Here is a 16315-nt window from a genome sequence, read left to right on the forward strand (position 1 = left end):
GGGTTAAAGCTTTGGCCTTTGGCTCAGGTCATGATCCCAGGTCCTGGGATTGAGCCCCGCACTGGGCTCTCTGCTCAGCAGGGAGCCTGCTTCCCCCTCTCTCTCTGCCTGCCTCTCTGCCTACTTGTGATCTCTTTCTGTCAAAAAAAAAAAAAACAAACAAAAAACAAATCAAAACAAAACAAAAAACTTACTTGTATTGGAATTTTGCGAAGTTCTGAGGATTTACCTTCTTCAAGGGCCTCCGTAATCTTCAAAGAGATGATAACTGAGAACTCATCAGTTCTCTTCAGATTTTAGGCTCAAGAACAGTTTTTTTAATTAATAGAAATTAGCTAAGAGAAATTTTCCTTGTATCTGTTTTAACTCATGTTTTTAAGTGAAGAAATCATGCATTATCAAAAATGGTGTCTGTTCTATTTTTCATCTAATCTCCTTATTTAGCAATAAATATTAGGAGGGCATGTAGAAGTAGAAAATAATTTTAGAGCAGTGTTTCCTAGATTCTTCTTTCCTTCATATAATCTTATAATGTGAGTACCTACATAAGATATGTGTTTCCCTTTGTTCACTAAACATTGTTAAATACCATTTTAACAGGAAAGATGATTAATCCATATTTTTTACTTAAAGGTTAACATTTTATCAAGTTATTATTTCTGTAGCAGGCAGTGTTAATTCAATGATGCTGGCAGTAGCTTTCAGTTTGTGCTAAGAAAAAAGATGAGCATTTGAAGGGAAACAATTGCTTGCTTTTAAGTGTGATGTTGAGTAATGACTAAGTGCATTCATTTGCACAGTCAGTATAACCTCCAGAAAGATTTTTCCATGCCTTTTCCTCAAGTGGATCATGTGATCTGGTGTTTATCTTTGACTTGAATACCTTCAAGTCTTACAAACCATGTAACGTGACCATGAAATCAATCAGTTGTTTCAAAGGTCTCTTTGCAAGCAGATTTTATTTTTTTATTCTGGGAGGGGGTGGTATCAGGTTATTGCAGTGAAGCCGGTACAGTCTATGTGTATATACTGGGAACTTTTCTCCCCTTGCCTTCACGTTCTTTACAGTGACTCTCAAGGCACAGATTTCTACACTACTTTTTAGTTCTCTTCTCCAAACAGTCCCTGCCAGCAAAGAGTTAGCTTTGTGCTAAGGCGAACAGGCCATTATGTTTTTAAAAATTAAACAGTGTATATGGCATTTTGTAGCTGTCTTTTATAGATAGATGACAAAAAGTCAATGCCTGTGAGATTGTAACTTCTGCTCTTTCTTCTTTATTTTAGGGGTGATGGGGAAGAAAAAAGATGAGCTCTAAAGAATGGTGAAGTCTGTGAAGAACCTGCAGAGATTGTTATGGTAGCACATGGAATTGATGGATCTTCTGGATTTCTACACCTGCAATGTTCTCAACGTAGGTTTCCTCTAAAAACTGTCTGTGGGTCTTTTTTTCTTCTGCAGGACATGTGTACACACTTGTTGTACAGGACCTTTAATATGCTGGCCTTAGACTGTGGTAATGTGAAATGCTTCTCAGATGATTTTCTTAAAAACTGGGTTGTTTTAACATTGAATGTCAGCATTATTATTTGATGAGTGCTACCTCTCCATTATACATACATACACATGTGAAATTACGAATGAGGCAGTGACGTGTGAAATACATGGCTAGTATTTTGAGAGCAGTGAGTTTATTTTTGGATAAAAAAGTTATTCTCAAATCTATTTAACAAATACATGCATGCCAAATGTCCATGACGTGTAAAGATCAATGTCTGATGCTGGCTAGAATTTAGAAACAGCTATACATTCTCATTCCTGTCTTCAATGACCCACATCCTGTACTTGATAGGTATAAGTGCTGTAGTGATTCAGAAGAGATCATCACGGACAATGAGATTAGAGAAAACTTGGGACATATGAACTGGGTTTCAGGATTTGTTTTTAGGCTAAATTTGTATTTTGCTTTTATAGATTTCAGAGAGTGAAGGACACGACGTTCTGTTAAATAGTAGGCAGTAACTCAAAAGACATGTATCAGTTGTCAGAGCAGCTTCACTGACCAAAAGATAACTTCAGATTTTGAAAAGGTCATTATTCTTTATTTGGGTTATATTTGTATCCTGGACATAGATAATAATCTTCTCAAACTAAATTGGAGTCATCTAGACTAGAAGATACACCAATCATGTCATACTCTCTCTATCCTGGAGTTATCATCTCCAGTCCACCTTTGGTAATACGACTGATTTTAATTTTCCAATCCTGACAACCACTACTATGCTATATGAAGTGGACAATGGGGATAAGTTGTTGTCTTGCAAATATTTGAAAACTTTTCCCAGGACCACCTAGGTGACACAGTTAGTTAAGCAACCGACTCGATTTTGGCTCAGTTCATGATCTCAGGGTCATGAGATCAAGCTCTGCACTGACTGTGGAGCCTGCCTGTGATTCTCTCTCCCTCTCCTCACCTGCGCTCTCTCTCTCATTAAATAAAATAAAATAAAATAAAAAATAAAATAAAATAAAATAAAGACACTTTTAAAATATCCCATCAGGTTTCAGACAGAACAAAGAATGAAAATTCCTGGCAACACCCTAAAATTCCCCCAACGCCCACTTTTTTTTGTTTTTGTTTTTTTTTTCTAAACCAAAGGTATACCTATTTCAAGTGACTCCAAACTGATGAGCCTTTTATGACTTAAAACCAATGAGCCTTTTATGGCTCAAACATGGACACAACCAGGCTTCCCCAAAGAGGCTGCAGAAGATATAGTCCTCTCAAGATCTAGAGTCACCCCCAAAGACAGCCAAAAGAAAGAGTAAGACAACACCCCTGAGAAGTAGCAATAGTGGGGAGGACATTAGCCACAAATGAGGTGCCACATCCCTGGGAACCCCAACCTGCATCTGGCCAACTGTACACACAAGTCCAATAACTCATATGCCCCAGCAGGGAGAAAGGCAAGCCAGGCTTTCAGGACACAAGGAGACAGACAGGAGATGGAGGAGGACAGCTGTCCCTGGGAGGGAGAAGATCCGTACTCACCTGGTTACCCAAAACCAAATTCATGAGAGTCACAATTCAAAGATCTGATTTTAACAACTATTTTTCTCTTGATAATCTAAACTTGAAAAGGAAGGGAAAAAGAAAACTATTTCCTTCCTCTCTTTAGTGTAGACTGGGCACTACAGACAGAGATGTGGGAGAGGTAACTGTGGCAAGAAGTCTTACCTTTCCTGGGCTTTTGTCAGTTTTCCCAAGATTCCATCTGCAGACTATGGATTGAGTGGGGTGCCCCAGCCATGCCCTCATGGTCACCAGAAACTATAGGGGAGGAAAATATCTTTTCTCTCTCCCTTCTAAAAGTTGACTGGCTCTCTGTAACAGAAGACAGAGTAATAAGAGAAAAGCATACCAATTTATATAACATAAATATGTGACAGAAGGACCTTCAGAAGGAAATTAAGACCAAAGAAATGTTTTTATACTAGATATGACAAGGAATAGAGTCAAGGAAAAATGTGATGAGATAAAGAAGTAGTAAAATGGGGACACTTAGCAAGGACTATTCTTTAAATTCCCCTTGGCATTATTCCATCAGAGATAAGGATGTTCCTTTCCTCTGGGTTTAGTGAGGGCACCTCTCATATGTGGGTCTTATGACCTGTTTCGGGGGAAGGTCAGAAAATCCTTCCTATACCTGCCATTTCTCAAATTCCTTCAGCTTAAAATATTCAACATGCCAAAGTGCCATATTTTGGGGTAGCATGGCCTGAACCCCATCATTCTCTTTCAAACAAGTTGTTTCTGGGGTACCTGGCTGGCTGAAACAAGTTATTTCTTATGACTCTCAATGGAAGAGTTTTGCCTGTTAGTAAGAATGGGTATATAAGTCCTCCCCAACCCCAGATTCAATGCAAAACACTTCAATCAAGCACACAACAATGTGGACTTCTTTGACAGTGCAAACCCAATGGCTGGAGATTCCCTAAAAATGCTGTATTATATATTTTTAAACTATTTTTTAAATGTATGGCAGAGCCAGCTATAAAGACAGAGAAATGTTCTAAGGCAGAAATGGTAAGAAAGCACAAATCTAGAGGTGAGTTAGTTCTGAAACCAGCATGTCCTAGGCACATGTGCACAGTCCTGGTGGCTAGCACTTGAAGTGGGGAGAGGAGAAGCTATAGGAAACAGGATAACAGGAGGTGCAACTGGGAGCCTAAGCAAAGTGTAGAGTCAGAGCACAGCCTCTCCCACAGAAAGCCCTAAAGGGGGGATACATTATTTTTTTTTAAGATTTTATTTATTTATTTGACAGAGATCACAAGCAGGCAGAGAGGAAGGCAGAGAGAGAGGAAGGGAAGCAAGCTCCCTGCCAAGCAGAGAGCCCGATGTGGGGCTTGATCCCAGGACCCTGGGATCATGAACTGAGCCAAAGGCAGTGGCCCAACCCACTGAGCCACCCAGGCGCCCCAAGGGGGTATAAATTAAAAATAATTCATCTTCCTGTCAATAGGTACAAAAAATTGAACAAAAGAAGAAAAAAAAGATAAATGCATATGGGTAAATCTAAATACTTTATTATTTCGGGGGTTAAAAGATCAAGTCCCGGGATGCCTGGGTGGCTCAGTCAGTTAAGCATCTGCCTTTGGCTCGGGTCATGATACCAGGGTCCTGGGATCAAGTCCTGCACAAGTCCCACATTGGGCTCCTTGCTCAGCGGGACATTTAGTGCTCCCTCTGCTGCTCCCCCTGCTTGTGACTTTCATATGCTCTCTCTCTCTCTCTCTCACAAATAAATAAAATGTTAAAAAAAAAAAATCAAGTCCCAGAACACACAATACCAATAAAAACAGTTTGTATCAGAAAAAGACTGATCTTGGATGGCTCAGTCAGTTAAGTGTCTGCCTTCGGCTCAAGTCATGATCCCAGCCAGGTCCTGGGATTGAGTCCTGCATTGGGCTCCCTGCTCAGTGGGGAATCTGATTTTCTTTCCGCTCCCCGCCCCCAGCCCCCGCTCATGCTCTCTCTAAAATAAACAAAGTCTTTGAAAAAAATTATGTTATCTCATCAATACGTAACTTATTTCAGTTAATTAAAATTTGTCAAAATTCAGAATTGAGCATATAATCCCAAAATACAATGAAATAATATCTGTTGTATAAAGATTATTTTGTGAATTTAAAAACTGATCCAAAAATCAGAATGTTCAGTAAAGCTTAGTAAGTCAAGTGTTTCCCAATGATAGTGTTATAAAGGTTGACTCCAAGGACAAAAGAAAGTGAAAAACTCTTTGTTTGACAACCCACATATGGATTATCCATGTGCTCATCCCATCCCCACTTTAAATTGTCCATGGCCAATTTTAAATTCTGAGTAGACTTTTTTCTCTTCTACACAGGACACTTCCAGAACTTCACCATCTGTACATTTTAGGGAACAGAAATTTATTTCCATGCCTAAGATAAACTTCAAATGACGGATCTGCCCCTAAACTCCAATATAACCCAAAATACAGTATGAATGCTTTAACTTTTTGTTTCTCCCAGTACAAAGGTTTGGCTACCAACTTGAAAGCAGTATGTCACAGAGTCAACAAGGTGACATAGTCCTCTCACCCGAAATAAAAGCTGAACTGTTTTTGCAAGACACCAACTGGCAACCACTAAAACTAAAGAAGAAAGTTCTATTTGACTAGAAATGTAAAATCCCGCATGTACACACAGACTCTGATAGGGCACATGGACTTCCGGGAGTAGGAAGCTTCAACGGAACTGGATGATGTCTACACCTGAAGGCATCAGAGCTTGCTGTCCGGCAGAGTAGTTAAGGGCTGTGGCCCTGAGGTTAGGATGCCCAGATTTGGATCCCAGCCCTGATGACGGTTTAACACAGGTAAGGTAAGCTATTTAGCGTCCATGTAGTCCAGTCTCCATCTGGGAGGCAGGCACAACAGCCCTTAACAGGACTGCAGTAAGGATTAAATTAGATATGACAGATGTAAAAGCCCTCAGCATAAAAATCACACGGTAAATATTCCATAACTGTGAGCTAGCTATGGAATTATTATCCTGTTTCTAATATTATTTTACAATGCCACACTACCAGAAATGTCAAAAAGCACCTCAAGCAGTGGCTAAATAAATTACAATTTTGTCACTCCCTGATAGGAAACAATGCAAATGCCCACCATATAGCATCCTGCAAACACAGTAACTAGATCCAATGCCAAGCAGCCACATATTAAATCATTAAAAGTTATTAAGACATCACAGTGGAGACTCATCTGCTCACTCAAGCCCAAAGAACTGATCACTAATAATCAAGTCACAGTATTGAGGAACTAATGAAAATTTTCTACAATACGCTGCTGCAGTGACCTTGAGGGGGCAACCATAAAAAACCCCAATAAAGTCAAAAAGAATCAAGAACCATACAAAGTATGCTATGACCACAGCACTCTGATATGCCAGCCTCACAGCCTGGGCAGCTGGGGGCCAGCAGGTGCTACGGGAGGCTCTTCACAACAGCTGAGTTCTCTCGTGTTCCATGGGAACAAGTACCCATAGCAGATAATTCTAGAAGTCTGGTTTGTGTTTGACACTGACAGCCTAAGAAAACCTTAGCAGTCTCAGGGAAAGTAACACCTATGCCCAAAACCTACAACTCGGGGATGAAAAGAAAAGACTGAAGAAAAACTGAATTCTTACACCACCCCTGGGGCCGAAACTATTTGAGACCCAACTGTGAACTGGCAGCTACCACCATCAGTATCACCTGCACCAGCTCCTAGAGCAGGAATCTAAGAACCGCTTACCCGTAGCCCCTAATTCACTCTTCATTTCAAAGCAGGCTTTTTGTCTCAGTTTAAAAAGATCGAGAATGTCTAAAATTCTCTTTGCAGCAAATGGAAATGCATTCATCATTACTCCCCATTATCCTTTTCAGCTGGCAATAACATGTGGTTATAAAGCAGAAAAACAAGAAAGAGTCTGGGCGGTGTTGTCAAAGCTCAGATTCCAGCCCTGCCCTGTAGCCGGCTGTAATATGAGAAAGTTCCTGCTTCACATTCCAAAAGAAATTCATTCTTCTGTGATCAGCCCTCTACTTTAACTGCCTCCTTTCTTTGTGTCATTGTTTTTATCCACGTGCAGCAAATATTTTGTAAGCATTTACTAAACTACTTTAAGCTAGAAGCTACATTATGGCACCATCCTTGAAAGAAACAGTTATCCATAATACCCTGATTGCATTTCATGCAAGTTTAAAGTGGAACACTACTGTGAGTGCGTGGATATTAAGAACAATTCTAGAAGCAACATGCTGCTTATACTCTCTAGGAAGTACCTGAGGGTAGACGCCAAATTTAAGGCTCTTCTGAAACACAGCGGAAAACGGTGTACAATCAAAAGCAGATAAGCTTTAGAATTTTAGTTCCACTGTCTGTGTTATAAATTTAGACAAATTACTTGACCTCTCCAAACTTCGGTTTCCTCACCATAAAAGGGAAATATAAATATCTACCTTAAATAAGGTTATTGCGAGGGCTGAATACAATGTCTCCTAAATGCCCTGTGCAGTGCCCAGTATGTAGCATATGATCAATAAATAGAAGCCAGTGTTATTAGAGACAATTTCAACAAAAGGAACACATGTAGTGGTGACTTACACTTTGGGGTGGAAAAAATTCATTATATCAACAGAACTTATTATTACTGTTCTAAAAAGAACAAGTGAAATCATAAGCTTCACAGGAGGACCTGTAACTCAATACCATAAATTAGGAGCACTTAACTTATGGCAAGGTGGAAGACAGGAACCTACAATTAAGAAGTGAGTTAGGTACATTTCATAAAAAGAGTATTTAAACAACAACAACAAAAAAATGTAATGAGATTACGGAGGAAGGACCTGAAGAAGGAAGAAAGTCATGAAGCAGCTATACTGATATGTCAAGTTGAGAAAGCCCTACCTCTCCCCATTATCATTTTTCCTCTTCCTGACTCCTCTAGGGAAGAAACATGTTCTTCAGAAACTGGAAGTCCAAAATAAGGAAGTCTGAAGAGACCAGGTAAACAAGCAATCTCTACATATTAAACCATGTACTAATGCTCAAGACTGATAGGTTTTTGTTTGGTTCTTCAAATTTCACTTTAAAATACATATACAATTTAAATAGTGTACCTTAGGAGCAGGTCTATTGATCACCCACACCTTCCTCTGAATTAACATAATCAAATAATTAAGGAAAATTTCACTGGGAGGAGAGGTTAAGGTACTAGAGGGAGAGAGAAACGGGTGATACAGCAGAGCAGGGAACGAAAGAGCCTTAAGGGTTCCAGAGAGACCTATACTCAACAGATGTCCAAGTACCAGCAAGGCTCCTTAGAATGAAACTAAACACTCCAGGTTACTCTGTTCTGAACACGAGGGAAACGGCTCCCGGGTCTGGTTCAGAAATAATCACATTGTACAGTTGGAGCCTCATGTCTAGTCATCTCAAATTTTATCCCATACACTAAAAAAATCTGTTAGACTACTGCCGAGTCTATATCCAGAAATGGTTTTATATCTTAAGATGCAATTATTGGAGAAAATGTCTTTTTAAGGCAGTCCTCTTTGGAGAAGGTATCCACTGAAATACTACATTTTGTTTTCTACTCAAAACCTGAAGGAAATAACCCTTTGAAGAGGAAAGGGAGAAGCTGCTTCAAAATCCTGCACCTTCACTCCCCTTTCCAACTGTATCTTCCTAGTTATAGTCCAAAAGGCAAAAAAAAAAAAAAAAAAAAAAAAAAAAGTAATAAAATTGGAAATAATGCCATAGTTAAGTATACTGTTTCAATTTGATGAAATGAAATCTGCAATTGAAATACAACCCCCCAAAAAGGGGCAGAGCTTATTCAGAAGGACCAAGCCTGTTGACCACAGAGATGAAGTAGCACTATCTATGGTCAGAGATGTGCCCCTGCCTGAGATATTAAAGCTGAAGTAAGAAACCACATTGAACAGCTGTGGGCTGGCACGAAGTAGCTGGAGTGAGCATAAGCGAAGGGGAGAAAGAAGAATCTCTAGTGACAGCTTCTGATTAAGACTCTCAGCCAGCAGCCAGGATACAGTATATAAACGCTACCATTTTTAGTACTACGAGCGCCAGGCATTATGCAAATGAGTGCATGGTGTACATCATCTCCTTTACTCCCTCTACTGGCTATGTGCAGTGGGTATTAATATGCTTATTTTGCAGGTAAGGAAGTAAACGTGGACGATGCCTAAACCCACGCAACCTTCTAAAGGACCCATTTACTTCCTACAATGTTTTCACAATGCCCCACAGAACCCTTAAAATTCCCTCTTGGAAGGACTTCCAAACTCCACCCTGTGCTTTCTCAGACAACACTTGAGTTCCAACAGCTCCTATTTCTCTACTAACCTCCTCAGGAAAGAAAGCTCTCCCAAGCAACTTCTTCCGAACCACACATTCTCCCCGACTTGAGAGCCTCTGGAATATCCCCTGGGAATCATCCCATGGCTAGCTTGTACTTCCCTGTGAAATCTCTCTAGGTCCCAGGGGTATCCCATGTTACTGTGGCCCTAAGCAGATATGCTGTCCACCTGTGCACACCATGGGACACACCCACTTCTCTCTGCCCATCCTCCCCCCAGTGTCACCAAGTGGCCTAAATATCATCTCCATTCTCTGGACTATCAATTCATACTCAATCCCTTAAGTAATGACTCAAAATCACCCTCTCTTCAGAAAAGCCCTTTACTTCTCTGGAATCACTCTCATCGCAGAACCATACTGGATTGAAAATCAGATTCGGCTTCTAATGATGGTTCTTTGACTCACTGTGTTACCTGGACAAAATCATCCACCTTCCTGGGACTGGTTTCTCAACCACAAATGAGGAGAATTTGATGAAATAAGCTCAAAACTAATTCCCACCGCTTAAGAATTTTTTTTATGCAAAAAGGCTAGTAACAACTTATAAAAAAAGAGTTATAAAATTCTTAAATTATTCAGGGTACTCCAAATTTTAAAAATTAATACACAATATATAAAAACTATGAAAAACAGAACTTTTACATTTCAAAGGGTGACAAGGTTGATTTAATTGTCCATTTTCTATTCTTTATTTGACACATGAATGAAGACCCAGGTAATCCCTTGGAAGCTACTGGTCTATGAATATAGACATTATCCTCATCAGTACTCACTACCCAGTATTTTTTTTATATATTTTTAATTCACTTATTTGACAGACAGAGATCACAAGTAGGCAGAGAGGCAGGCAGAGAGAGAGATGGGGAAGCAGGCTCCCTGGAGAGCAGAGAGCCTGATGCGGGGCTCGATCCCAGGACCCCGATATCATGACCTGAGCCGAAGGCAGAGGCTTTAACCCACTGAACCACCCAGGCGCCCCTACTACCCAGTATTTTAACATACCAAATATGTTTCAAGAACTGTGAAAGTTGGTCTTATGGTCAACCTGGTTGGACGGTATTTTGTAGATGTGGTTAATATTTCTTCAAGAAGCTGACTTTATATAAAGGAGATTACCCACAATTGTGTGGGTAGGACTCATCTACTTAGCTGTAGGCTTAAGAACAAAAACTGAGGTTTCCCAGAGAAGGAATATCTGCCTCAAGTCTGACAGCATCAATGCTTGCCTGACGTTCCAGCCTGTCAGCCTGCCCTACAAATTCTGGACTTACTAATCCCTAAAACTTCATGAGCCAATTCCTTCAAATAAATCTCTCTTTTTTTAAACATTTTATTTTTTTAAGATATTATTTTTTTATTTGACAGACAGAGATCATAAGGAGGCGGAGAGGCAGGCAGAGAAAGGGAAAGGAGGAAGCAGGCCCCCCACTGAGCAGTGAGCCCAATGTGGGGCTCGATCCCAGAACCCCGAGATCATGACCCGAGCCGAAGGCAGAGGCCTAACCCACTGAGCCACCCAGGCGCCCCCAAATAAATTTCTTTTGAAACAAACACACATATATATACTGGCTCTGTATCTCTGGGGAGCCCAAGACACCAACATACTCAGACTAAGACTGGTATTTTTTTTCCTTTTTGTTTGTTTTTTAAAGATTTTATTTATTTAACAGAGAGAGACACAGGAAGAGAGGGAAAACAAGCAGGGGGAGTGGAAAAGGGAGAAGCAGGCTCCCCGCTGAGCATAGAGCCCAATATGAAGCTCGATACCAGGACCCTGGGATCATGACCAGAGCAGAACGCAGACACTTAATGACTGAGCCACCCAGGTGCCCTTTCTTTTTTTTTTTTTTAATAAGGGTTAACAGATGTCTGTTTCTTGCAACCTCTTCTTTAACATTTAAAAAATGCTTTTATATTTTAAAGTATTTTAAATAAGTGCTCAGAAGGTTATTTTTAAGTTAGTACTTCCTGCACAACGCCAACAAACTAGCAATACCGCTATCACTGTGCTTTTCTTTACTAAAATACATAGGAGGGAAAAGAACAGTGATATTTCCTACATGGAATTTTTAAGCTCCAAAACTGATTTACGAAGACTGTGAGATTCTATTTTTTTTTTCTCATTGTCATGGCTTTGAAAGTATTTCCTCACTACCTGTTAGTGTAACATCACTGTGGGGAAAGTCAACCATCAGCCCAATCTCAAACACTGAGGAACCATACCAAATAGAGGTAGACTTTGTCCCACTTGGTGACATTTGCAAAATCAAGCTGAGTATTCTCCAGCTCTAATTTTTATTGTTGATCCCTCAACTGGTGAATCTTCAACAGTGACAGAGAAAAAGATTTCTGAATCACTACACACAAAACTACTAAGGATCTAAGAGTCACACACTTAGAGACAGCAGTTCACACACTGGTGCCATTCAAAAAACATTATGATATATGATAACTAGAAACTTGTTCTGTAAAGAGGCCAGTAGTGTTTAGGCCTTGCAGGCCATAAAGTCTCTATGGCCACCACTCACACTTCTGCTGGTGTCGCCCCAAAGCAGTCAATGACAATCCAGAAATGGATAAGCATATCTGTGTTCCAACACAACTTTACCTACTAACATAGGCCATTGTTAGCAGGGTGGGGGGGGGCGGGGGGGTGTACTTTGCTGACCCCTGCCATATACTCGGAAAATCACCCAGCTGTTAAAGTCCCTGGAGATCGTACAATATCCCACTTGATGCCAAAATGCCTATAGTTACATCCCTGACAAACAGGTATCTGGTCTCTGTTTAAGTCCCAGTGACTGTCCTGCTCAAGGTAGTTCCCATAATTAGACTCTTCTCCAAGCTAGACAGTGTTTCTCCACGAGGGACACCAAGATTTTAGGATGGGATATTTTCTTGTTGTGTCGGACTGCCCAAAGCACTGATTCCTAAACACTAAATGCTAACTACACACACATACATCCCTCACTGTGACAAACAAATACTTTCCCACAGATTTCCAAATCCCCTAGGGTGGAGGTGTTGGCACCCAGTGGGTCAAGATGCACTGAATTGTATCAACAATGGGAGTATGTGGTAGGCGTCCTTTGCAGCCATTCCTCCTTCAACCTACAACAGATAGAATAAATCCCAGTATTCTTTAATACCAAGTGTGGACTCTGTCTCACATTTTTAACAGTGTTCAAGAATGAATCAGAATCATGATGTTAGCACATATGTGTTGTCCCTAATCTAAAAAGAGTTCTGCATACACACTCTGAAGACAAACTGGCTTCCTCTGATTTTATAAGGCTGAAACATAATACGGTTTAATTTTAAAGCCTATGGGGCTTTGTTAAAGTTTGATTTTGAGAATGGCTGAGGGGCACTGAAGACACCAAGGGCCACTGAAGGTGGACCGAGGTTAGGAGTGCAAGACACGCAGCAGCCCTGGGCACAGCTCAGTTCCGCACCATGAGGTCATCCTGCGTCCTGTCTGAGTGGCAAATATCCCAGCAGAAACATATGTGGACAGAAAACCATGCTCCCGATGAGGAGCATGAGCTATGTAGCTATCACCAATCCAAAGCCAGCCCTGACTCCACAAAAGCTTGAAGAGCTAACTATTATAAATGTAAAAGACAAAGCTTAAAGGATAAGCATGTAAGAAAACGGAGACCAAAATAGATCACTACAGGCTCAAATGCTGAACCTCTGAGACCCAGGCAGGATCAAATTTAACAGGAACAAACGTAAAATCCTGTGGTTCAGTTAAAAAAAATAGTTGCACAGGTACGGGGGCCAGACTAACAGATTTCCCATGAAAATTTGGGGGGCTTTGACTTACTAAATGCTTAATATAAGAGCAGGATGTGTCTTCTTAAATGTTAATGTCATTTTGGACTTCAATAATATTGAACATGCAGTAATAGAACCTTACAGTAAGTAATGGTCCCACCATTTGCTGCCTTAATCTGATATCTAAAATAGTGCAGACAATTATGGAAGCCATATTTTTAAGATACAGCCAACCTAGTGCAGCTAGAATAGTATGATCAGGACGGTAAGAGATCTAGGTAGAGATAATAACCTGAGAAGACACATTTATCCTTAAATACGTGACAAAATTTTACATTGCAAAGAGAAAATAGACCTATGTTGCTCTGGATGATATAACTAAAACAAATAGATAAGAACCACAATAGGTAATTTGGATCTGTTATAAGTAAAAAAATAATCTTATTACTGGAGCCTCCCAACAATGAACCAAGGCTGATTAGAAAAATGTGAACACCTTGTTACTCTAAGTTTTCCTGCAAGGGCCATAAAAAAATCCCTTCCCATAAATCCCAGGAAGGGAAGGGTCATGAAAGTATCCAAATTAGGTAGAAGACTGGATTAAATGACTACTACCATCTACTCTAATCCTGAAATGATATTATTTTAAGTGCAGAAGGAAAGATTAAGTAGAGTCAGTGCTTTCTTCTCTTAACACCAAGTTCAGTTGGTGAAAAGGGAGAACAAGAAAGCCAAAGGGATTTTAAAATACATCCAAAAATATGTGATATAGAAGGACCTAAATGCGAGATGCAGTAGAACAGGTGACTCAGGATAAAGGGTATGTGGATTTGAGGTCAGAAGACCAAGGGTTGCATCCTAGATAGAACACAGCCTCATTCCAGAGGATATTGGGTAAGTGACTGAATCTTTCTACAGCTCATGGTTTCCGTCTCTGACATGGGATACTACCTGTCCTAAGGACCAAATGACTAGATAAGAGAAGCACTCTATAAATAATTTACACATAAATGATCAGTCATTCATTTTTCTACTTAGAGTCTTCCAAGCTCTGCTCATTGCACTTTAAAAAGGATATGAAAAACCTGGGATCTTGAAACCAACCCACATAAGGTCCTGTGAACAGACTAAAGACATAGAAAGAATATTTTTAGGTACAAATCCTAAAGGTATAAAAATAGTCTTACTTGAGGGATTAACAAGGTATTTATTACAAAATAGGCCAAATGTCCTTAAGAAGGATACTGTTCAGCTGTTTTCAATAACCAAGGACTAGAGATTAAGAGGAGGCAGATTTGGGGCACCCAGGTGTCTCAGTCAGTTGAGTGTCTTGGTTTGACTGAGCCAAAATCCTCTTGGTTTTGCCTCAAGTCATGATCTCAGGGTCCTGAGATCAAGTGGGCAGCAGCTCCTTGCTCAGCAGAGAGTCTGCTTGAAGATTCTCTCCCTCTGCTCCTTCCCCCATGCATGCTCTCTCTCTCTCAATTAAATAAAATAAATCTTTAAAAAAAAAAAAAAAAGAGGCAGACTTGAATAAATGTAAGCAAGATCAGGTATGTCTAAGAAAAACATTTACGTGCTTGTTTTGAGATCAAATGAAAATGTATAAGCCACAAAGCAACAAACAGACATAGGAATTATAACCCCAGTTCAGGATGATAAGACCTTGGAAGAGGCTACAGAGGTCTAGAAATCAAAGCGCACTGGTCGTGGACTAGCCAACATTCACCACCCTTCAATGAGGCACATCAGAGTGTCTACCAACATACTTTCTAGCACTAGCATTGGGTGAATTAGAGCCAATCAATTAACTATTTGTTAGGAAAGAAACATAAAGTTAGCAGTTCTATTCAGAAGTATATTTTACATGAGCCTTCTACTGGGGGGACCTGGTTGGCTTGGTCAGAAAAGCACGTGACTCCTGATTTCGGGGTCATGAGTTTAAGCTCATGTTGGGGGTAGAGTTTACTTAAAAAAAAAAAAAGTGTTCTTTTTCTCAAGTGATAAAGCAAATGGGGTAAATGGGGTAAAATGTTAATAGGTAAATCCAAATAAAACGTATACAAGTGGTTCCTTGTACTATTTTTATTTTTGCAACACTATTCAATCACTGTGAAAGAGTCACCACTTAAGTTTGAAATATTGGGTCTTGACTCTGATAGTCCTTATCTGCATAGTAGTTAGCTCTTATGATAAAGTCTAGAACTTGATAATGCATCACTTCCTAGAATCTGCCCTACCTCCTCCACTTTAATTAAGACAAATCTATTCAAATATACTGCCTGGCGTTCTCATCAATCTCCTCGCTTTCTTCTTCTAGATATTGAAAATAAACACCAACGCTAAAATAAACCTCAGTATTTATTTTTTTCATTCACATTTCAACCCTCCTTCAAGCTTTTCCATGATTCCTAATTACCACGTAAACTTTTGACTTCAAGAGCCTCTGCCAGGTCATTCTCAAGAAGGTGAGAGAAGTAGGAGGCATCCCTCTTTCTGCCCCCTGCAGGCAATAAAGGACTCATTGTAGGGTACTTTAAAACGATGATAAAGCCACCTAAGTCTTTCTGCTTTTATTATCACCAAGCACCAGCAATTCTAACAATGTCAGGACTAAGATACTCCCAACCACCAGAGACCGCTCCCACCATCACCTCTTAACACATCAACGGTAATGGTGGCTTCCCCCACATCTTTTGAGTTTTTCTTTTCATTAGGATCTCAAATTAAAGCAAACCAACAAAGAAAAGTAGTAAAAGAGCAAAGACTAATGGCAATCAGAGTATGTTCTAGAATATCTCCGACTGTATCACTTTAATAGGAAAGTTCATGTATAATTTATTGTGATGCCTCAACTCTAAGCAAAACTGAGTCCATTTATATAAGCCAACCTATTATGATTTAGCATTAAAACTATTTTTTAAACAATAATAAAGTAAAAAATGGCTCATAGACATAACTAAGTGTCTGGAGAGTTGAAAATTTGCCAAGATTTATGGGATCAGACTCAGGAGAATGAACAAGACTGTACCAACAGGACTTCAGCCCTTTTGGCCACTCTGATCCCCCATGTCACACT

At 39.9% G+C, this 16315-nt stretch overlaps 1 protein-coding gene across 8 annotated transcripts in view; it reads right to left on the reverse strand.

The window, feature by feature from the left end:
* Positions 1 to 16315, reverse strand: part of DISP1 (dispatched RND transporter family member 1) — a 170524-nt gene that overhangs the window by 151453 nt on the left and 2756 nt on the right. Inside the window, exon 2 of one of the 8 annotated variants that reach the window (XM_032318850.1) lies at positions 3237 to 3383. The exons of the other annotated variants lie outside the window; for them this stretch is intronic. The gene's annotated coding sequence lies outside the window, so the exon portion shown is untranslated. The remainder of the gene's footprint in view (positions 1 to 3236; positions 3384 to 16315) is intronic. 8 annotated transcript variants of the gene reach the window in all.

Source organism: Mustela erminea, chromosome 17 (genome assembly GCF_009829155.1).
Source record: "Mustela erminea isolate mMusErm1 chromosome 17, mMusErm1.Pri, whole genome shotgun sequence".
Classification (NCBI taxonomy): Eukaryota; Metazoa; Chordata; class Mammalia; order Carnivora; family Mustelidae; genus Mustela; species Mustela erminea.